The 23,599-nt window shown below is 44.9% G+C and overlaps 1 protein-coding gene across 1 annotated transcript in view; it reads left to right on the top strand.

Moving 5' to 3' along the window:
* The first annotated feature begins 954 nt into the window (after positions 1 to 954).
* LOC135239196 (3',5'-cyclic-AMP phosphodiesterase 4D-like) overlaps positions 955 to 23,599 on the top strand; it is a 308,165-nt gene continuing 285,520 nt past the window's right edge. Inside the window, exon 1 of the mRNA XM_064307709.1 lies at positions 955 to 1,279. The gene's annotated coding sequence lies outside the window, so the exon portion shown is untranslated. The remainder of the gene's footprint in view (positions 1,280 to 23,599) is intronic.

Consider the following 23,599-nt stretch of genomic DNA (forward strand, 5'->3'; position numbering starts at 1 on the left):
TGTTTCGTTTCATTGAACCTCTCATTTGAAATATGAACTACATAACCAAAACAGTTCTGTGCTGCCATAATTTTGGGCATACACTAGATATTTGCTTTGTAAATCTAACTTTTTTTTTCTTGTTTTTGCTGAAAAGAGTATTTGTATGGTGAGTTCTTGGGTGATCTTGGTCTGCTGAAAGGTGGGGGCGGGGGGCGGTTTGTATAAACTAATACCAGCTTAAATTATTTAATACTGTAAGATTAAATTTTTTACACTGGAAATTATATTGAATGTGTGCGTGCAATACGCGTGATGTTGTGTGTGTGTGTGTGTGTGTGTGTGTGTGTGGAATGGCCGGGGACAGCAGCTCTTTAAGATAGATCTCATCTGCATACAGGCCCACATTAATGTCTATCGATTTCAAATAAACCAGTTCCTTTTTCCATCGACTGCCTCAGCAATAGGCTACTTATCCCAGTGTTTCTCATTAGCTGTGTAATTTGTCTTGTTTCATTAAAAAAAAAAATGTATATGAAGAAAAATATACAAAACAATCTTGATGACAGGGCTCAATTCCGCATTTCCCCAGACGTCAAAATGATGGAGAGTAACACCACGTTTTTCTTTTATCCACAAGAGAGCGCTATTTGTGTGCTGTTGAATGTATCTCAGACGATGTGATGATGCAGTCGTTTAATATAATAAAGAAAGCGCAATTAATTTTGGTCAATTTGATTTAATGTAAAGTCAAATGGCTTAAATACATAATACAGCGCGACCATTTAAGTGTTGGAAGATGTGTATAAAATCTCACAGCAGCACATTTCCTCAGTAGCCTATTTTTAAAAATGGTTTCCTTTTTGATACGTGCATTGATAAGTTTTCACAGATTGTTCACGCACTCGAAAGAGAAACCGTGCCCTCTAGCCCTTGTGCGTACATCATCCATCAGGTTCGTTTTTGCAGTTTTCACTGAGGTCTCATTCTACGTGCACGCGCACGAGAGAGCCAGTGGTACTGTGTTTGCGATGTTTACGAGCATGAACTGTGTCCCAGTCTTTTAAAACTTGCAGTTTGTTGCAGATGTAGACTATGATAAGCAATACGTCCTTATTCAGAAACGAACTAAACCGCGACACTAGCCTATAGCACTGAGTCGCCATTAGTTTTACGCAATTTGTTAGGCTACTTGAGGTTGAACAGGTGGGCCCCAATCATCAAGAAACGGGTTCTTTTGTATGATGACGAAAACTGTGGTAATAGCAGCAGGGTCGGATGCTACGGACTGAGACTCAAGGTGAGAAAATATTAGGGGGAAAAACATGGACTCATCGGTGAATTATTCGTTAACGATTTGCCTGTCGAATCCGCTCTAATCATGCCATTATATATGTCAAATAATTGTAGTTAATGCCTCGATCAAAGGTTATGATTAAACCTATGATTAACCTGAAGGTTAGTGGTTTAATCATTAATCACGCAGTTCTTTTGGGTCTTATCAAAACGGGATCTCACTTTTTTCAGTGTCAAGTGTCAGATCGCCTAATTGGAAGCCCTTGAGCGCGTAGACCTACGCCGCCCTGTTCAGCATATTAACACTGATAACTAAGTGAATAGTTTCATATGGTGACCTGTGGAGTGGGGGTGGTGTCTTTGCCTTTCAATCGCTGATTGTTACTCCATTGCCCTTGTAAGTGTACCCTTGAGATGGGTATTGAATTGCTCCAGGGAGAACGGGGGGAAATCCATCTTCATGCAATGTGTGGGCTGTAAATCTGCCGGCCGCCCTTGCCTTGACAAAGGCATTTATTAAGCAGATAAATTAATTTTGTTTCGTTCTTGTAAGACGCCCCTCATTCCAGTTAGGCCTGCACATCGTACACCATTTATTTCCTGTAGCTCAACAAGGCTCTTGCCGGCGTCAATTTACACAAAAGTTTTACCAGCATAAATTCAGAGCTTTAAACCTTTCTCTTCATTGCGAGCTGAGCTAACATGCACTTCGCTGTACCCCGGCGTTTACCTTAACCAGGGAGCGCGGCAGATTCTCCAGATTTCTCACACGCGTTTTTAAAAAAACTACAGGTATTTGAGGTGCACGTTATCTACCAAGAAGAGCACGCACACGCGCGCACACAAAAATGCAGTTCAGCTATACTTCAGTGTAATCATTTTTCTGTGGCGCATTAATAGGCTATGTAGCATATAGCACCTTTGGTTTCTTAACATTGTTCTTTTTAAAAAATACATTTTTAATGTACTATTCTTAGCACACTTCCTGAATTAAACTCCTGGTTATCCAGCTTATCACTGGACCCTGAGAGGGACACTTCTCTTGTTTTAGACAAGTGAGGTGGTGCAGTGTCATGTTGGCATTTACACAAATAACCTCTACACAGATAGGGCACTGGCTTTTCTTTACACTGTGAGTTTAACATTCACACACACGCCAAGTTTGACAGAGATACATAGTTTTATATTCAATGTATTGCTTCTATAAACAAACCTTTTAAATATGTAGGTTGCAAATGCACATTTTGTATTGGGGGGGGATCCACTCGTCTTATTTTTTGAGTGGTGTTCCTATCGCAGGTCTGTACTAAGGGCAGCTTCCTGTGTCTGAGAGGATGTTGGGATCACCACTGTGCAGCTCAAAGATGCGTTTCTGTCACTCTCAGGACTTAAAATTATCTCTTGCACCCATGGTTTGGCCCAAGGTGCATTTTTTTCAATTCACTTCTACCTTTAGTGTATTTCTGCTGTACAGATAATGTGCAGGTGATGTTCAGCCATCCTAACTGTGAAAATCCTTATCTCCACCACTTCTACTGCTGCCCTTCTTTTCTTCTGCCCCTTGCTGCTGGAGGCCGTCCGTCTGTCCTCAGAGTTGTTTGTCTCGCTGCTGCCATTGCACAAGAAAGTTCCCAAAATTGATAGGAAAGTGCCGATGTGGTTGGGGCTGCTGGTGGCAGGTGGCTGCTCCAATTAAGGGATCGTTCTAGTGTGCGAATGAGCCTAGTATGGAGACCGGTCTGTGCCAGTGCTGGCTTTGGGGACTATAAATTCCAGTTGTACCTTTCTGTTGTTAGGATGCAGGTTTAGATTACACTTATTGATTATCTGTGGGCCTCTGTGCCTTCTGGTGATACCGCATTTATGTATTTCTGAGAGTAACACCGATGTTCTCCATTTCTGTGTGTTGCTTTGGATAAGAGTGTCTGTGAGTAATTGTAATGCGTAATGTGGAGTTTTGAGATGACATCGGAAGTATGAACCTTCGAATTGGGGACAAGAGGGTAGGGGAAAGCCTCACTGTTACGTTTGGTGAGAACGCTTGCTTTCAGAAACTCCCTCTCAGTCTCTCACTTACTAATCTCTTTAACCTTTTACTCACGTGTTAACGTAGTGGCTCTCAGACTGTGTACGCGTTTCGAGTGAGAGCGAGCTGTTCTCAGGCTTCTGAAGGCACTTCAGTTGTTAGCGTGAGCTGCAAAAACAGGAAAACTCGGCACTGTAAGGAGTGGCAAGTTGTTTGGTTGAGGGACGTGGGCTGTAGGGTTTTCAGGGGGGCTTTGAGTCGGTAATGCTGTTCTGAAAGGCAATTCGCGGCTTGAGAAATCTCCGTTTATGTTGGTTTGTCAAACACGAGCGCAAACAGAGCCAACACCGCAGCTTGGTCCTGCCTGCATTTGATTGGTCATTCAGAACCCAATGGGAAGCCGTAATTCAGGACTAAATTACACATTTTGACAAATAAGTTACCCCGTCACCAACTGCGTTTGTTCAAACAACTGTAGTCTTGGGGGCTTATAGAAAAGACTGAGAACTGAAATGGAATTGTACTGCTAGGTTGACCTCGAGAAAGCAATTGGCCCCCACCATTCACTTGCGTTTAATTTATTATAAGGAATATGTTTGAAGAAGCACGCTTCATTACACTGTCATAACTGTCTGGAATATTATGACAAATATAGAAAGCCAGTAAGAGGCGAAAGAAAGTGATATTGATTTATTTAAATCCCAATAATTGCTTCATGACTTTGGGGCATAAAAATACGTGTTTCTCGTTTCTACAGAAATTGCTACAAATCACAATTTAAGGAGCACAGGGAGTATGGGAAGAAAACAAAATTCAATATACGCAGATCATATTCACAGAGAGAGAAAAAAAAGTTCAATTTGGACGTGATTGCTATAGGAAAATGTGCCTTGGATAAATCACGAGAAGTCCGAATTGCTCGGCCATTATGAAAGGGCGTAAATAGTGGCCTATTTTTAACGCCGCTCTGGCCATCGGCCCGGAACGTGGCAACGACAAGGGGCTGAATTTCTGCCAAGCGTCTGCGTGTGAATTTGTCCTTGGGCTCACAGGTGGCTGCTGGGAAAAAAGGAAGTGTGGAACTCTGACTGCAGCGCTCATTACTGTCACTGTTCTGTTCTTTTCAAGAGCTGCGGCTGCTCGTCGGAGCAGACGCTCAAGGCTTTGCCACCTCATGAGCCGAACGAGAGAAAAGATGGGAAATATATTCTTCTGGAGAAGTTGAGGGAAAAAAAATCCTACTGTAGTTAATTGAAATATTGCTCGGGAGAGAATTTGCTGAGGGAGGGTTTATTACTGGTGCTGCCTGCTAAGAGTAGGATGGGAATGGAATTGTGGTGAAAATCAGCTCCCAGGTGTACAATGATAAGATAGTATAGGGCAAACACTCTTTTTCCCATCCCTGTTGCCCATAAGTACATTGTGTCTTTATCTCTCCATAGGTTTACACAGTCGCTATCAGTGAATACAGCTGCTGGACATTAAGCAGGTTTCCAGCTTATCTCAGGGCTCTTCTTGTTTTGTCCAGGGAGGGAGATCTATAATGGGGTAGGTCAGTTCATAAGCCGTGCCTTGGTTAGTCGGCAAAAAGAGATTGTGGCCCCATAGTGCCCTCGCTAGCCACAGATGCCTTCTGTGTTTGTTTTTGTGTGCCTTTTGCCATTGCAACCTCTCAGTTTAAGTGTCAAGTGGAACTTGTGGAACCACATAGCTGGGTAGCACGCTCTCCTACGTGTATTAGGAGCAGTTTTAACAGGAATATCTGTCAACTGAAGTGCTAGCTGCTGTAAATCTCTCAGCCTTTATTGTAAGGCGGTGTGGGCGTGGCATTGTGCGACTCGTGTGAGATGGGACCCCGGTCGCAGGGGCGATGCGTTGCCACAGTGAGAATGCGGGCGAAGGGCGTGTCAGTACTGGGCCGTGGCGGTGAGGTCCTAATGCCGGAACAGTACCAGACCTTTGGACCGCATTCCCGAGTGGAATGGCATTCCAAACTGCAGAGAATGGCCCCAGGTTTGTGCCAGATCTGGGTCGAATATGTATTTGTTTTGGATTCAAATATTTTTCTGTGCTCTTTTGATCTTGCCTGGTGTAATTGAGCCTGCCAATATGACCAGAGGACCAGGGTTTGCACTTTTTGGGAGTATTTCATTGGTTCAAATACACCAGACAAGATCAGTAAAGCATAGAATAGTATTTGAATCCAAAACGAATAGGCCTACGTATTTAACCCAGGTCTGGTTTGCACATTGTCCACAGTCACTCCAGTCCTCTGTTCATCCATCCATCCATCAGTCCTTTTACTGGTTGCCATAACTCAGAATAACCCCGGGGGGAAAAAAAGGAGAAACAAATAAATGATTGGGAGCTGTTGGTTTTAGCTGCAGGCTAACGTCAGAGGAACGCAAACAGTTGGACGGCCGTACTGCGCAGATCTTTCAGGGTTTACCCTCCCTTGCGTGGTGAGAAGGTCGCCAGCGAGCTGTTTGTGGAACGCCCCGCTGGAACCAGACCAGCTGGCAGCTGACTCCTGTCACTTTGTGTGACCTATTATCACACAGCTGTGATTTTCATTGACTGTGTGTGGACCGCTTCACAGGTTCGGTGTGTGTGTGTGTGTGTGTGTGTGGGGGGTTACTACGAAGGAAGCTTAACATACCCAGGGTTTCTTTGCTTTCGTTAGCTGGCTTCACAAAACCTAACAACCGCAGTTGGGCTTAACCGGTGGTTATCATCAACTTGCTGAGTGAACACCAGGCTTAGTTAATCAAGCTCTGTGCGCGTTCCCTTAAAAGTGGCGGTGTCGGTAAAAATGAGCCTATAGCTGTACAGCATGGACCGTACTCGAGCAGCCCGTTATTCACCTGAGGAAAAAAAAAGACTGATATGGACGGATATAATGGACGGATATGAAGAACATAAAACAATCATGATGATAAAATGTAACTGTTGCCAACAAAGCCAGGGATGAGGGTTGGCAAAAAAATGCTTATAGTGTAAACTTGTTAGTTAATACCTAATTTAGGCTACCTTACCACTCCTAATGAATACATCTACACTCACTAACTGTTTATTTCTAATGATATTTAACCTTAAACCTGAAAGCCTACATGATATTTAAAATAGGCTGTTGCCTGAAGCAATCGCGCCAAAGTTTATTCATAAAGTCAAGAATTATGGGACTCAGGCTAGTGTCCCATTGCTAAGATATGGGTACGTAAGGTGCAAGAAGCTTGTTAAATCGATCGTTTTGTGTTCCTATGGCCCAGCCAGCATTTTAAATTCAAGCTGGCATGCATGCATGCTTTAAAGTGCTTTATAACAGCGATGTTGCCACTGCCTTTTTTCCCTCATATTAAATACTGTAAGATTTACAAGTGCATAAACCTAAACACAACATAAAAGTTTTATGGGCATTTTTTACCATCCAGGTCTACTTCACAGCAATTGCACTCAAGTATATTGTGTACAATTTTCTGTTTGTGTGCATGCTGCTATTTTGTAGGCTAGAGCTGCTTGTGCTCTGCTTGCAGAGAGACCATCTCGCGCACAGGTTGTGCCTGCCGTCCGGGGAACTCCAGGGATGTTCAGGGGGGGGCGGGTTGGGTGCGGGGCTCGGTCGTAGTATAATGGGTAAGGAACTGGGCTTGTAACCTAAAGGTCATAGAGCGACTCCCCGGTAGGACACTACCGTTGTACCCTTGAGCAAGATACTTAACCTGCATTGCTTCAGTACATATCCAGCTGTATAAATGGATGCAGTGTAAATGTCATGTAAATAGTTGCGTAAGCCGCTCTGGCTAAGAGCGTCTGCTAAATGGCTGTAATGTAAATGTAATGTGTGGCATGCAGCGTCCTATCAGCTGGATGATGAGGGCTGATTATTGGGTCGTGGCCTGGGGGCCGGATGCCCTCGGGTGTTCTGATTCGCTGTTGGTGCTCTCTCTCACAGCGCAGTCATGGACGCAGCGCGGATCTGCAGCTTTTAAACCGAGCCGCGTGCAGCTCGAGCCTCAGGCTCTGCTCTCGCCGGCGAGGGGCAGACCGATGCCTCTCGTTAGCGCTCTCGCCCAATTAAGTCTGATAAACTGGGAGGCCGTTAATGATTCCCCGTACCCCGTAACGATTGGCTCAGTCTGGATTTGCTCTGAACGCTTCGGAAGGTCTGTGCTCAGGCAGTTTAAGCCGTAAAAGCAGGTCATTAACACGACACCTCGGATCGCTGCGAGTCTATTAACGAGAGAGACAAATGAGATTTTTGTCTCGCTTCTGATAAAAGCGGCACATCTTCCGTGCACATTCGCCTGAGGTGAAAATGGAGACGGAGTCAGTCCCAACCATTTGGGGATCCAGGTTTATAATAAGCAGTTTTCAAATTTCTCTTTTCCTAACCAACTGTCAGCCATTTCAAATGGGCACAAACAGATGGCGTGTGAATTTTAAAATTTCCCTCATGAGAACAAAATTGATTTCTCGACATGTTTATGTGCTCAGTGGTGTCAGTTCCCCGGGTAAATAGTTTTCTGGAATGCCATTTTACATCTGTGGCCCTCCGTGTGAATATACGGTTTTCTGTCCTCTTAGACAGACATCACTTCTTAAACTGTCATTTCAAAACCGTAAGTTTTCTCTTTACTTCCTGCTATAAAGACAATAACGGCAGCAGAGAAAGGGGTGCCAGCCACTAAGGGCTTATTGTGTTTGGTCTCTAATATGGCTACATTGGCCAGGCTTAGTTCCAGGTCCATGAGTACTAACTCATTGATTCAGACAGAGAGGAGGCTATTTCAGCATCAAACGCTGGTCAGCTTTACATGGATGAGCCAGTCACAGAAAATCGCATTTCAGTCTCACTTCAGAATAACCCAGAGCTTCTCTGTCATCACACATATCAAGAAGGAGATGTCTCTTGGCAGTAATGAACTGTCTTAAAAGCTCAGCAGGCTGCCAGTACATTCTCCTGTGCAAACAGGAAGGAAATAATGAACGTATACAGTCATATTTGCCATAATGATATCCCACAAACCGCTAGTGATACTGAAGATCAAAACTGAGGAGAAGTTCCACTGAGATGTTTACTGCTGTTAGTGCTGTGCTTGTCTTAAGCCGCTCTTAATGTCAGATTCAGTTGAATCCAGTGAAGATGACTTTTGTGGTGAAGTCTATTTTTGGGAATTGTTTTTTTTTTTTTTGCTGTCGTAAATACGGGGAGAAGCAGAAAACATAAGAAAAAAGGGATGTTGTCAGTGATGGATGTCAAGGGTACTTTTGTTGTTTTAGCAGATGTATATGCTGTTCTGCTGGTAAAAAAACAATGGCAATATCACAGAAAATAAGATGACTGAAAGGACAATCAATGAGAGGGCGGTGATGCAGATCTGCTAATACTGCTGAAAGAATTAAAGGCCCATGAGCCTGCTTGTGAATGCACCCTGTAGAATTGATCACAATGCAATACGCTCTACCCCCTGCCCACCCAGACAAAATGTATCTTTCTCTCGTAATCTGTCTTTTTATTTGTGGATGTGCAGGTTTGTACACCATGAGGATGGGCCAGTGTTAATGAGCATTGAACAGAAGCGTGGACAGTCCTTTCTAGTGTATTTTGCACTTTATTCAGAAGGGGCAGCAGAGAGGGGTACAGACAAGGAGCAGCAGAGATGGGTACAGACAGGGGGCAACAGAGAGGATTACAGACAGGGGGAAAGCAGAGAGGGGTACAGACAGGGGAGCAGAGGCAGTAAGAGGGGACAGCAGAGGGGCAGCAGAGGGTACAGACAGGGGGCAGCAGAGAGGGTTACAGACAGGGGGAAAGCAGAGAGGGGTACAGACAGAGGGCAGCAGAGAGGGTTACAGACGGGAAAAGCAGACTTGATGAGATTCGTGTAAGGGACTCAGAGTACTGCATCTGTACTGCTGCATGTACTGCACCACAGTGTACGCCTACATTATATTTCCTAGTAAAACACTAACATCAGTTTGCCTTTGTATGTATAATTAGGCATAACACAGTGCTCATGTATGGAGGACTAAATTAATATGATTTTCTATTATGTATTTATTAAACAGAAAAGTAATGTAGGTCAATTTTATACCCTAGTAGCCATGAAATTATCCAGTACTGGAAAGAATGGTGTTGTATTTTCTGAAGTATGTGCATTCTTGTACAAACATGCTTGATTGCACTCAGTGTTGGACATATTAGTTGAAAAACGTCTAGTTTCATTAGTGAAGCATATTTTAGAATATACGTGTACCTTGAAGTAATCCAACATGTAATCATGTAATCTGTATAATAGTAACTGTAATCAGATTATACATTTATACGTATCCTGGCATGATTAGTTTGGATAAGAGCATCTGCCAAATGCCTGTAATGTAATGATTAAGCAACCGAGATTGCATTTAATCTGTTACCACCAAACATTTGCAATTTGCACTATATACGGGTTGTGAAAGCATGCTCCACAGTGCATACTCTGCAGTGTGGCAGAAAAAATATCAGAGTAAATGTGTCATTCACAACACCCCAAATTCAATACCAGTCATTTCCCACACTCCAAATTCATTGGCGGTCCATTTACCACACAATTCAGCCAATGGGAGCAAGGAGAGGAAGAGAATTCCTCATATTTAGGTTTTTTTCTAATTTATTTTGATGAGCACTTATGAAAGTAGAATCACCTTGGTGAGCAAGCCCTGGGGTCTCCCGGATCCCCCTCAGAAATGCGAGAATGCACAAGCGGCTTCCCGATAGCTGCATAAGTAACAGCTGCACAACAACAGAAGGCCCTTGCTGGCTGGAGCTGGAGCTGGATATAACTCTCTCAGCGAACCCCCACTGTGATGGGGGGGGGGGGGGTGCTGGGGGTTGAAAGCTGTAATTTGGCTCGTCATTTTGCAAGCAAGGGTGCAATTCTGTCTCCACACCCTCCCTCCCACATCAGACATTAATGCTGCCATGGCTGTCAGCACATGAGCTCGCATCGTGCCCACACTGGAATTACTGTCCAAGGCTGAAGCCCAAAGAAACATTACCACTGTATCCATGCCCACACTGAGCCAGGATCCACTGTGTCTGTACCCCACAGAGCTGGGATCCACTGTGTCTGTACCACACAGAGCTGGGATCCACTGTGTCTGTACCACACAGAGCTGGGATCCACTGTGTCTGTACCCCACAGAGCTGGGATCCACTGTGTCTGTACCACACAGAGCTGGGATCCACTGTGTCTGTACCACACAGAGCTGGGATCCACTGTGTCTGTACCCCACAGAGCTGGGATCCACTGTGTCTGTACCCCACAGAGCTGGGATCCACTGTGTCTGTACCACACAGAGATGGGATCCACTGTGTCTGTATCCCACCAAGTTGGGGTCCGGTGGCAGACCTTTGGCACTCCAGACCCTTATGCTGTTATGCTGGTCATGTAAAATGTGCAGCAGATGATGGACCCTCCTCTGCAGTTATGAAGCACTGGGTAGATGATCATGAGTCCTTTGGAATGAATTGCTTGCACAAGCATGTGGATACCTTTTGTTTTCCAATCACAGGGTTGGTGTGAATTCAAATTAAAGTTGTTACCCAAGGAGCAGTTCTAGTTCAAATCTCAAAAAGTGGGAATTGACCATTACAAAGATAGACCTGGGAGTAATAGAATTGGTACGTAATGGGACTGGAGACATTTTGGAACCATGCCCATACCCCTGTTCAGCAGGGGTAATGACCTGGAAAAGTGACATTGGGTTTGCTGTAAAACAAAACTTTACTTTATTTCTTTCCCACCAGAACCACAAAAACTGAGCTGCAACCACTGCTCTCTCGATGACAACTCTCTGGAACTCCCACTGCTCTCCGGAACTCTCTGGAACTCGCACTGTTCTTCAGAACTCTCTGGAACTCCCACTGCTCTCCGGAACTCTCTGGAACTCCCACTGCCCTCCGGAACTCTCAGGAACTCCCACTGCTCTCCAGAACTCTCTGGAACTTTTTGTTTTCCTTTTATATTTTTTGTTTTCCTTTTAATTTAATGCCTTATTGTTATTTATTTATTACTATGTGCATTCTTTTTGGAAAATTGTTAATAAGCACCAAAATAAATTACTACTACTACTACTAACTCTCAGAACTCCCACTGCTCTCCAGAACTCTCTGGAACTCTGGCAGTCTTACAACTCCTAGAACTTCTGCTACTGCTGTAGATATATTTCTGAGCACTCCGAAGTTCTTTCTCTGTAGCACATAGCAGAGAGCAAGGTGAATAGATATACTTTACTTCAGCCATATTGCATACCCTATTTACCGGTAAAGTAACAGATTGTCGTTCAAAAGTTGTTTCCTTCGGGTGGCTATGTATCACCCATGTTAGAGCTACAGCCATTGAGATCAATCAGGGCTGTGTGGCTTGGTAATTAATTGATAGTGTCCCCACAAATTAGACCACAAATTAGCCTATGGCTATATTGGGTGTATGGCTTTTTGCCATTTGAAATGAATTACTGAAAATGAAAGGGAAAATGGGTAGGCTCATGTCTGCTTAACATTTAAAAATAATGCACCTTGTAGTTACAGAATAAAAATATGTGAGCATGCACAACAACAGCAAAAACAACAAAAAAGTAATAAAAATCACACCCACTGTGGAATTGAAGTCACACGGTGCAAAGAAAACAAATATTTTTCATTCTGGCTGCACAAAAGATCACGTCACCCTGTAATTTACATGAAAGGGCTGTGGTACGACTGTGAGCCGAGGGTTGTCTCTGCTGTTTGGTTACGTAAACACACACGGCTGTAAATTTGCTTGTAAATAACTCTTGTCAATAAAAGGCACGGATGCCAACGTCTGAATTCATTTTCGCAAACTGGCTCCACAGCTTTTCTTTTTCTCACTGAACAGCGAAGTGGGAGTGAACTTTAACCCGGAAGTGTTGTTTTCACCCCAGGCCTTTTTCTGCATTGTACCTACACTTGCACATCCGCAGGTTTTTTTTAAATTAATTTTTTATTTTTTTATTTTTAATCTAATCAAAATACGCCATTCTGACACACCTGTAACTTGTAAGTTTGGGCAACATAATACAGAAATATGATTTGCTCGAAAATATCGTTTTTGGATTTTGAAAAATCACAGGTAGAAAAAATCACTGGCTTGCTGGAATGGCAGAGTGTGTCGCCTCCAGCATTAAAGTCGATCCATCAAAGAAGAGTCTGCATACTGTCTGCATCCATTATGTAGCTGACTCTGCTTTGGCTGCCCGGGTTTTCCCAGTAACATTTTTTAGCTGTTTTGAGTGACAGATTGACCAAAGGCCAGTGAAAGTGCTGGTGCAGCCCAACTTAATGTGTTTACAGTTTGTGTGAGACAGCAAAACCCACCGGGAACCAGCTCTCCTTCCCTTTCTTAAAGAGACAGTTACCACATTTCAGGCAGGACAGCTCACACATTTAGATTTAATATTTTAATGAATATTTAAGTACTTTTTTTGGTTTGGCACTGAATGGATTTGTTCTACTCAGTCTAATGGGAAGCACAATGAATCTCCCCTATTAACAGAAGGAATACCAAAAACCCCTCTCCAGTATATAGAAGCAGATCCAAACAACAGGTGGTAGCTGGGGTGGTGGAGGGTTGAGCACAATTCTGTGCAGAGCAAACGAAAAACGCAAAAGCAGCGCAGACAATAAGCAGCACGCCCTGGGAGATCGAACTGTTGGTTTAAAAAGGTGCTCCGTTGATGATGTGTGCATGTGATTGGATGCGTATGAGAAAATGTGTTGTGTGTATATGATTGGTTGTGATTGCTGATCAGTATGTGATTGCTGATCTAGTGACACCTCGTAGCAGCTCACAGACATTCCCATAATAGCCAAAGCTGTCCCTCCCTTCATCAATAATTAAGTGTGCACATGTTAAAAAAAGATGGGATGTCCGCCCCCCCTCTCTCTGTAGATAGTGTGCACCTTTTTTTAAAGTTTGGAGTCAAGGACGTTCCCGCCATTTGAGGTGTTCCTGCCATTTGAGACATTCCCGCTGTTCAAGATTTCCCTGCTTAAAATGTGCATCACTTGGCCAGCGAACCGACTTGTATTAGGAACACTAAAGAATCAGCTGATTTAAAGACTGCCAATGATAGTCCTTATGAAATATTGCCTGTGAGAAAATAACCCACTCTCAATTTTCTGCATTTTGCGCTGAAACAGGAGTTTATTTTCCTTTGAATTGTGCTGGTAAAATGACCGTCTCTCTTCTCTGGTGATTGTTTTGTTAAATTTTAAAATCTTTTATTTTTTTGCAGATGCATAATGCATTCTGCTCTTGTGGTTGTATTGGTCCTGCTGTGTTCACAGTGCCATGTGCCTTTCGCTTTCTTATTTGTGCTTTAAAAAGATGAAAAAACCGAGTGGAGCTGAAGAGATGGTTCATTTGGCCTAAAACCCACTCTAATCAGGCGTAATGTAAACTATGTGGCTACACTTTCTGAGCTCCCACTGATTGCAAGTTATATATATATAAAAAAACTCAAAGATTAGGAGTATCAGAACGCTGTGAAGCTCCCTTTCTGTTGGAACTGATGGATGGAGCCATAGAAGAGCAGTGATTTGCCAGAAGGTTTTTTCCCCGTCCGTCAATCCCAGGCAGCTCCTGGTGATTGGGCGTGTCGTGTTTTCTGCTTGAGGATGAGTTTCTGATCCAGTTACGGTGTTAATGGTGTTTGTTAATGTTCATGTGCGGTGCAGCATTACTGAACTGAAAGCGAAGGCCTGGGAGTACTTGTCAGAGAGCCTGGCCTTCAGAATCACCTTTAGCTGCTTATTCTTTTATTATAGCTGGCCTTAAAGGCAGCCACTGTTGTGCTAATGGGCTGTTATCATTCAGGCTACGTAGGAATGGGCACGGATTACCTTTCCGAGAGGTCTGCAGAGGTTCCAGGCAGCTGATTCCATTACTTTGCACTTCTTACGAAAATTCAGGCTTTCAGATCTCATTCAGCTTCCCTGGCGCTCATGAAAAGCATATTAGCCGTTTGCCATCTCTGTGAATAGCCCCTCTCGGACTTTCATTTTTTAAATGAACGGTCCGCCTCAGATGTAGAGTTCTGTCGGGCTCAGATCCATTCAGACAGTTTTCTTTCATTCGCCTGCTTGCTAACACTAATGCAAAAGGGCTGTGAAACATGGTTTTTCCCATGACATTTTTGTAAAATATACCATTCAGGAACAACAGAGGAAAAACTTCCACCTCCATCCAATTACCAGCTGAGCATTGTGGTTTAGTCACCTTGGGGTTTGAACCAACTGTATCGGTTATTAGCTGATCAGATCTTATAATGCGACATAATAAGGTTGTCCCATAATGCCAGCAGTGTACTGTTTGGTGCTGGAGTGTCAGAACTCTACTGTTTGGTTCTGGAGTATCAGAGCTCTGCTGTTTGGTTATGGAGTATCAGATCTCTGCTGTTTGGTTCTGGAGTATCAGAACTCTGCTGTTTGGTTCTGGAGTATCAGAGCTTTGCTGTTTGGTTCTGGAGTATCAGAGCTTTGCTGTTTGGCTCTGGAGTATCAGAACTCTGCTGTTTGGTTCTGGGAGTATCAGAGCTCTGCTGTTTGGTTCTGGAGTATGAGAACTCTGCTGTTTGGTTCTAGAGTATGAGAACTCTGCTGTTTGGTTCTGGGAGTGTCAGAGCTTTGCTGTTTGGCTTCTGGAGTCTCAGAGCCAGTGGTTCTGAGTGATCAGAGCTTGCTGTTTGCTCTGGAGTATCGAGCCTGCTGTTTGGTTTGAGAGGGGGTTACTGGTGGTGCTGGAGTTCAGAAGTGTGTTTGTTCTGGGAGTGTATGGTTTGTTTGTTCCTCAGATCATGGAACATCGCATGTTTCGTTCTGGGATGCTTCCCACTTCTACTGTTTGGCTCGGAAATCAGAAAGTCTGTACGGCTGGGAGTGTACCTGCGCGAACTTTTGTAGTATGTCCTGATTTATCTGATGTGAAAATGGGACAGAGAAGAGCGCCAGTGTGCTGTGACATCCCCACACTGCCCTTGATGGTGATGGGGGCCGATGCCTGCTGTCTACCCTGCGGTGAGAGGGGGTGTGTGGGGGTGGGGGTGGTGGAAGGGTGTTTTTTTGCCCATGGGTGTTTTTTTGTTTTGTTTTTTTCCCTCACTGGAGATCATGTGACACATGGCCAGCCAATGAGACGTCTCTCCTCTGCTTCGATGCTTCTCCCCACTGTCTCTTTCCTCTGGCCCGGAAACACTGAGGAAGAGAGTCTGTAAGCAGGCAATGGTGATGAATACCATAACGACAAACTTTTTGAAATATGTTGTCCTGATTTTGTACAAATCTTTTGTTGCCCTGGTGACCTGAGGAGAGTCAGAAGAAACTGATCCTAGATCAGTCAGGATAGGTGGGGGGGGGGGGGGTCAAATCAGTGTTTTCTGTGCTCTGTTTGGATGCCATTTTACAGTCACTGCTTCCCGCTTTATTTCGCTTGGAGAGGGAGCAGGAGCCCATCTTTGGATGAGCGTACATGCTTGTTCTCTGGCATCTAGCTGGCAGTCTAATCAGAGAGATTTACATTGAACAGAGTTAACAGAGTGGGATGTTTTCACTAACATAGTGCTCATTTAATGCAGTGGAAGTCTTCACTACCATAGTGCTCATTTAACACAGTGGAACTATTCACTAACATAGTGCTCATTTAACACAGTGGAAATATTCACTAGCACATTCTTTAGTTTCATTGAGTGCCAACCTGCAGTAAGACATGCATCTCTCAGGTGGTTCTACCACAAGGCCCTGGCATATTTGAGTTTAATAAATAAAGTCTGGCAATGTAATAAATAAAGTCTGGCAATGTAATATTATGTGCATATGCATGTTTTGTTTTGATTAAACATGAGTGTGAACACTGGGAATAGTTTGGTTGTGTTTTTGGTTTGTCCTATGAGAGGAAGGGAAGCGTGCTTATGGTCAGATCCGAGAATCTGTCACAAGGTTTGCTACAAACAGTGTGAGTCCTTGCATGGCTTTTACCAGGGATATAAAGCCAGTGTGATACAGGGACGGTGCTGTCTGTCTGGTTTTTCACCTGCTTAAGCTCTGAATAGGTATTGTGTTCTGTTCTGTGCTGTTGCAGTCCTGTTTTTTTTGCATTGATGTTAATTTCAGTTCTATAAAAATATCGTTAATGGTACAGTAAACCCCCCCCCCTCCCCCAGTGTGATGTCACTGTCCCCGATTTTACAGTCTGATGCCACAGCTCCTCTGAGCCAAACAAAGACGCTAATGTGCAGTGACAGTGGCATACTGAAGCCATGTCCAAATTAAGCAAATCTGCATCAACTGAAATGGTTTTTTTGTGGGTAGAGACCATGTTTTATTATTTGCACTCTTTCTGTGATGATAAGAATGACTTCATGTGGTACTGTTAAATAAAATGGGAATGATTGGCTCAGAAAGAAGTTAGGAAAGACAAGAAAGAAAGAAGGGAGAAGCATATGCTTTGTGTTGTTTGAAAAAGAGAGAATACAGATTTCTTAAGCACAGATTCCATAGTCAGTGTTTGTCTTCAGGGTTTGGGGAATCCTGTACTCTTTTTGGCTTGGGCGAATGACACAGAAAAATCATCATAATGATGGCTTGTACATTCCACTCATTTTCAATCAAATTCTGTCGGTGAAAGAGCAAATGTTGACATCTCATCCATGAGCATGCACAAAACATTCCTCTAACTGCTTCAGCTCGCAAAGCACTCTTCACCGTGCACTGTGTGGTGGACGTCCTCATCGGTCTCAAGAACTGGACACTCTCATTTCTGATCAGTTCATCATTCCAGCGGTCTTCAACGTATGTGAAAAAATGCTTTGAGAATACGTATCCTGAAAAGCACATTCCACAGTGTATGGACGTTTGTGCTCAGTTCTTTGTCATTAGCCTTTGTAGCATGTAGGTCAGGGTGTTGTATTTATGGGAGAGTCTTGTAATGTGTGCGTCCTGTTTCCTGGGCTGTCCTTCAGGGCAGACGCCGGGTCCTCAGGGCATGTGTGTCTCTGGATCCTGAGGCAGGCTCTGCAGCCAAAGCCTCTGGGGCCTGTAGCAGAAGATGAATTTGTTTTTTTTCCCGAGGTGTGGCAGGTGATTAAAGAAACAAAGGAGCGGGTGAGTAGCGCACACACACGCACACACACACACACACACACACACACACACGTGCGCGCGCGGGGAGCTAAGCTAAGCTGATTACCGACAGAGCGTAGACGCACCAGAGTTTAGGCGCGCGCAGCTGCGTCCGCTCCGGCTCGTCAGAGCCAGCCCGACTTGTTCCAGGGAGAGGCAGGCACGCCATTGGCTGGCAGCCTCCCCGACTCGTCAAGCTCAGCCCTGCCTGGTGTGTAAGCTGGCGTGCTCCAAGCGGGAGGCTTGTACTTGTGGCAGCTTAGACCACAATATCGGGCACCGCCGCCTGCCCTATTGGACTATCAGGGCCGCAGTACAGATTCTCACGTCAATAGTATTATATTATTTTTAATTTCGTTTTGTTTTTTTTTTAAGTCATTTTTTTGTTTTTGTTTGGGGATTTGTGACAGATCACCTGGCGCAAGCTGGATTCTGATTCCACGGGAGAAGAGTAAGTTTGTTTAAAGTTTCTTGTCTTTGTCCCACTCACCCCTCACCCCCTGACCCTTCTTCTTCCTCCTCGTCCTCCTTTTTCTCTCCTGCAGTCTGTGTGACCTCCTGTTGGAGGAATGTGTATTTTGGGAAGAGGGAGCTGGTGTATTGAACCTGAGAGTGGATGCTGTACCACCTGTACTCTTGCAGGATGTTTGTCCTCATGAGGGACGTCTGTTCTCTCGCGGGACGTCTGTTCTCCTGGGGGATGTTTGTCCCCATGTGGGACATCTGTTCCCCTGCGGGACGTGTTTTCTCTCGTGGGACATCTGTTCTCTCGCGGGACGTCTGTTCTCCTGTGGGACGTCTGTTCCCCTGCAGGATGTTTGTCCCCATTCGAGATGTCTGTTCTCCTGGGGGACGTCTGTACTCCCGCGGGACGTCTGTTCCCCTGCGGGACGTCTGTACTCCCACGGGATGTCTGTTCCCCTGCGGGACGTCTGTACTCCCACGGGACGTCTGTTCTCCTGTGGGACGTCTGTACTCCCACGGGACGTCTGTTCTCCTGTGGGACGTCTGTTCCCCTGCGGGACGTCTGTTCTCCTGCGGGATGTCTGTTCTCCTGTGGGACGTCTGTTCTCCTGGGGGATGTCTGTACTCCTGCGGGACGTCTGTACTCCTGGGGGACGTCTGTTCTCCTGGGGGATGTCTGTACTCCTGCGGGACGTCTGTACTCCTGGGGGACGTCTGTTCTCCTGTGGGACGTCTGTTCCCCTGCGGGACGTCTGTTCTCCTGCGGGACGTCTGTTCTCCTGCGGGACGTCTGTTCTCCTGTAGGACGTCTGTTCCCCTGCGGGACGTCTGTTCCCCTGCGGGACGTCTGTACTCCTGCGGGATGTCTGTACTCCTGCGGGACGTCTGTACTCCTGGGGGATGTCTGTTCTCCTGTGGAACCTCTGTGGGTTATGGCCACAGTCTTCAGCCTTATTCAGCTTTCTGAAAAACTGTGTCCAGCTGTGGGGGCTTGTCCCAGCTGTGACTGTACCACTGTAAATATAGCACCTTGTCAGGTGGCTCTAGCTTTGTGTCACTGTTGGAGAGTGGTCTTTATCGATAAACCAAGTAATGTAAAGAAACATTTTCTAACACTTCCTTTCACAGTCCCCTAAATACTAGGTCTTTACCTGGTACATATGTGGTAAAATAATTGGGCACCTAATTGGGTAAAATTTGGTAAATACTAAGGAAAAAATATACTACTGATAAAAATAGGTAAATACTAGGAAACTAAAACTGAAATAATGAGAAACACCTCCTCTATTACCAATGCATTCAGCTGACTATCTTGTAGTTGTCATGGGGTTGGGTGGGTTAATTGCTTTAGTTTAAGTGTGTACTTCCTGGGAATTTAGCTAATACTTCTTGGAAACACCTCTGTTGGAAAGTAGGTATTGTACTTTTTACTGTAAATCAGGACAGGAAGCGCAATAACAGCCAACGTCACACCCACATTTCTGCAGTGGGGCTACCAGTTATGCATCCTCTGTTTCTTCGAAGGAAGGACGGCTCACCTGCTGATTGATTTGTGCGGTATGAGAACCCTGCTGTCGTGCGAATGTGAAGTGTTGTTCTGTTTAAAAGTGCTCCATGCATAATTTGGGTGCCTTGGACAAAGGCACCAGTTAAACAAGCCTGGCTTTTTTCCCTTTGTTCCTTTGTCGCGGGGGAAGTGAAGAAGACGCTCGGTGGCTCTTTTTGCGGCGGCAGTGTGCGGCGTATCGTACCGTGTTTGAGCTCGCGCCGTTTCCTCTTTGCCGCGTGCGGTCCCGCACGGAACCGGTCGCCGAGGGCGTCGCCCGTCCCGTCCGTCCTCCAGGTGAGGGGAAGGTGGGCGTGCGGGACACGCGTTTAGCCGTCGGCAACGCGTCACCGTGACGTGCTGCCAGGGGTTCCTCACGGCAGAGACGCCGTTGGAGCTCCTGTGCTGGGACGGGAGGGGAGGGGGGGGGGGGTGGGGAGGCGCCAGGTTTATGCGTTTGGAGATGGCAGAGTTTCCAGCGTGAGTCACAGCCCTATCAGTTTGTCCTCATGAATCACGCCTTGGGAAAGGTCGTTCACCTCACATTGCTTTCGAATCACACGGCCTTTCGGTCAGGATTCGCGCTCACTGATTTGCCGCGAGCTCAGCGCTTCTCTGCCACGTTACGTTTTGGCTCTTCCTTCAGAACCTTCTTACAAAAACGCTTTTCCAGGAATGAAAAACAAGACCAGGTCAAAACCTAGTATATGGCTGGACCTAACACACGCGATCCGGCCGACCACTGGTGTAACTTCGTCACTCGGCCGACCAATGGTGTAACTTCATCACTCACTCAGTCAGTCACAGACATTCGCGTTTGTAGGGCTGGCCCCGCTGTTGCGGTCCAGCCAAAAATAATAATGACACAAAACAAAAAAAACCCCGAAGGCTGATTATGCTTCCTTTAACGATGGCCGATCTGAGATTATGCACATTTGGTTATTGCGATTACAGCCGCTGCCCTGTGTGATGAACAGAATGCGATCGCATTATTTTTATATGTAGCGCGGTGGACAGAGCGGCAGACTCTAGACCAACAGCGTGTTCACATCCACATGCACCACTGCTGATTTGCCCCTGAGGAAAACTGCACCACAACATTAAATACCCCCTGCAAATCTGGATTACAGAACGGCGCATGTAAGCACAAAACTATACGGGCATTCGACTGCCCCTAATAAGGGAGTCTCCAAGCTACACGTGTGATTTACATTTTTACATTACATTGCAATCACTTAGCAGAAGCTCTGATTTGCATGTGTCAAGAATATCTAAGAACGTGTTAGTCTCAGGAAAGACTCACTAAAGTGTGATATCATTTAAAACCAGGCTGGCCAGTGGAGGATGGGCTCCTCCTCTATAGCTGGGTTCCTCTCGAGATTTCTTCCCATTGGGGAGTTTTTTAGTGCCAACGTTTGAAGGTTTTCTCCCCACTTACCTTATGTTCTTGCTATTTGTGGATTCAGGCCTGGTATTTGCTCTGTTTGCCCTTTTTCCCACAGCGTGCAGGAACTGCCGCCATGGGCTATGCATGGCAAATTGTGGTCACTCACTCACTCGTTCACTCACGGACGACCTTTGAGGGACGTTTTGTGGGACGCATGCGCAGGTGGTGCCAGCTAAAATGTGTCTGCGAAAGTGAGTTGTGCCGTGGGTGTGGACGGTTCCGTGCTTGTTGCCTTGCTACTCTGTAAAGCGTCTTTGTGACAGGTCTCTGTAAAAAGCGCTATACAAATAAAATTGAATTGAATTGAAAGGCACAGAAGGCACATTTATCATCAATAAGTGTACTCAACTAGATAAACCATTAATTAGTATTGTACCAGAAGTAAATGCCACTACTAACAGCTAATAGGCTAATCTTTAGGCAGCTGTACCTACAGCAGTACTGTCCCAGAAGGGAACTGAGAAAGAATCTGATACAATGTGTTTGTTAGACCACACTTAGGGCATTGTGTAATTTTTTCACGCAGAGAGTAGTCAATGTGTGGAATAGCCTGCCAAGTCACGTAGTAGAAGCAGAAACTCTGTGAATTATCAAGACTAGGGTTGATACGGTGTTAGATACTATCTAGTCTGTAGGTAATCAGAGCACTAATTTAGTCAGAAAAATGGCAAGCATTGTTGTGCTGAATGGCCTGTTCCCGCCATGTTATGTTATGTTAAGAAGGAACACAGTAGAGGTGGGCCTTTAGTCAGTACCAGAAGACGGACAGTGTCTCTGCAGTGGAAAGTTCATTCCACCACCAGCGAATCTGTGGCCTGAATCATGTAAATGATGCGGCTTTTTTACCTACGGTGCGTGAGAGGTCTCTGTGCTGCGTGCCTCGCAAAAACATGCAAATCTTTATCCGCATTATTGCGTTGCATTCAAATTACAGAGCAGAGAACACTTTCCATTTTGTTTTTTTTTTTGCAGTAAAGGAGAAGCGCGGCCTCAGCACTCTGAAATGTCATCTGTGTGCGTGTGTGTGTGAGTGTGAGGGTGTGTGTGTGAGTGAGTGTGAGTGTGAGTGTGTGCGTGTGTGTGTGTGAGTGTGTGCGTGAGTGTGTGTGTGTGCGTGTGTGTGTGAGTGTGTGCGTGAGTGTGTGTGTGCTGTGTGGGTGTGTGTGTGAGTGTGTGTGTGTGGGGTGTGTGTGTGTGAGTGTGTGTGTGTGTGTGTGTGTGTGTGTGCGTGAGTGTGTGTGTGGTGTGTGTGTGTGTGTGTGTGAGGTGTGTGTGTGTGTGTGTGTGGTGTGGTGTGTGTGTGTGTGTGTGTGAGTGGTGAGTGAGTGTGTGTGTGAGTGAGTGAGTGAGTGTGTGTGAGTGAGTGTGTGAGTGAGTGAGTGAGTGAGTGTGTGTGTGTGTGTGTGTGTGTGTGTGTGTGTGTGTGTGTGTGCAAGTATGTGTGTGCAGGTGTGTGTGTGTGCGTGAGTGAGTAAGTGTGTGTGCGTGTCTGTGTGAGAGAGAGAAAGAGAGAACACTTAAAATGATATGAAGTGATTGTGCAAGATTATGTATTACAGACTGGTTGTCTATAAGCTTGTGGGGTGTGTTGCACTGTTTTAAGTTTCATAATAATGTCATGACAACATGGAATTTGGTTTTTATTTGCTTGGCGGCCTGCCCTATCCGTAGTGACTTGCGTAACATTATATTTTACATACAGTACGTCCCATTCATGCAGCTGTATATCCACTGACAAACATGCTACTTACCTGTCGAAAGAATATGGCTTTACACGGGGTGGTTAACTAGGTCTAGAAAATCTTCATGAAAAGACAGATTGAATACAGTTTTTTTTCCTGAAGAGCTGAAACAAAACTTTCCAGTCCAGAGGTATAAGTGTTTGTCTTCAGAATTCAGGATTAAGAGGGAGTGGTCATGAGATAAATAAATAAATAAATAAATAAATGAATAGCCTGTTACCGTAGGCTTAACATTGTTACTGTTATTTTCATGGTATGGTTCTGGCAACCAAATTGCCAGTATTTTACTGTTAAATTATCTTTTTCTAAACAGTGTATGGGTAGTATACTGTGCACACAACTTTTTAATAATAATATTAAATAATATTAATAACATCTTTAATAAGCAATGGTTGTAAAAAAACCAAACCAAAGCACTTTCAGATGACCACCGATCAGGTTATGAAGCACCTTGTTTCGACATACGTGAGCCAACAGCCCAGGTGAACTCTGAAATTTGAAAGCTCTGCCTCCTTCAATGACCGGCTCCTCAAATGGTTTTCTTGTGAAAGGACCCTTTCACTGTACTATTGCTATTCAGCTAACATCGACTGGCTTGTTCAAAGGGGCTAGCAGCACACAGATGTGACACCTTGATGTCCCACAGGACCATAACCAGAATGGATCATAATCAGGATCATAATTGTGATCCATTCAAGACGCCATGCTTGTGCTTTGGGTGCTGATGTGAAAAACTTCTGTGACTTCAAAAACCACTTCACAGCTTTTCATTATCAGCTATCAGTGGCGCGTTCTGTTCCGTTCCAGCACTGGACTGAGAGCCAGTTAGAGCTTTTCAGATGCGTACTCCAATACAACGTAATGCTATTTGAATATCGGGAGTCTTAGTCTTAATATTTTAATATTGTTGTGTGCTTGT

The sequence above is a fragment of the Anguilla rostrata genome, chromosome 14 (assembly GCF_018555375.3).
Source record: "Anguilla rostrata isolate EN2019 chromosome 14, ASM1855537v3, whole genome shotgun sequence".
NCBI lineage: Eukaryota > Metazoa > Chordata > Actinopteri > Anguilliformes > Anguillidae > Anguilla > Anguilla rostrata.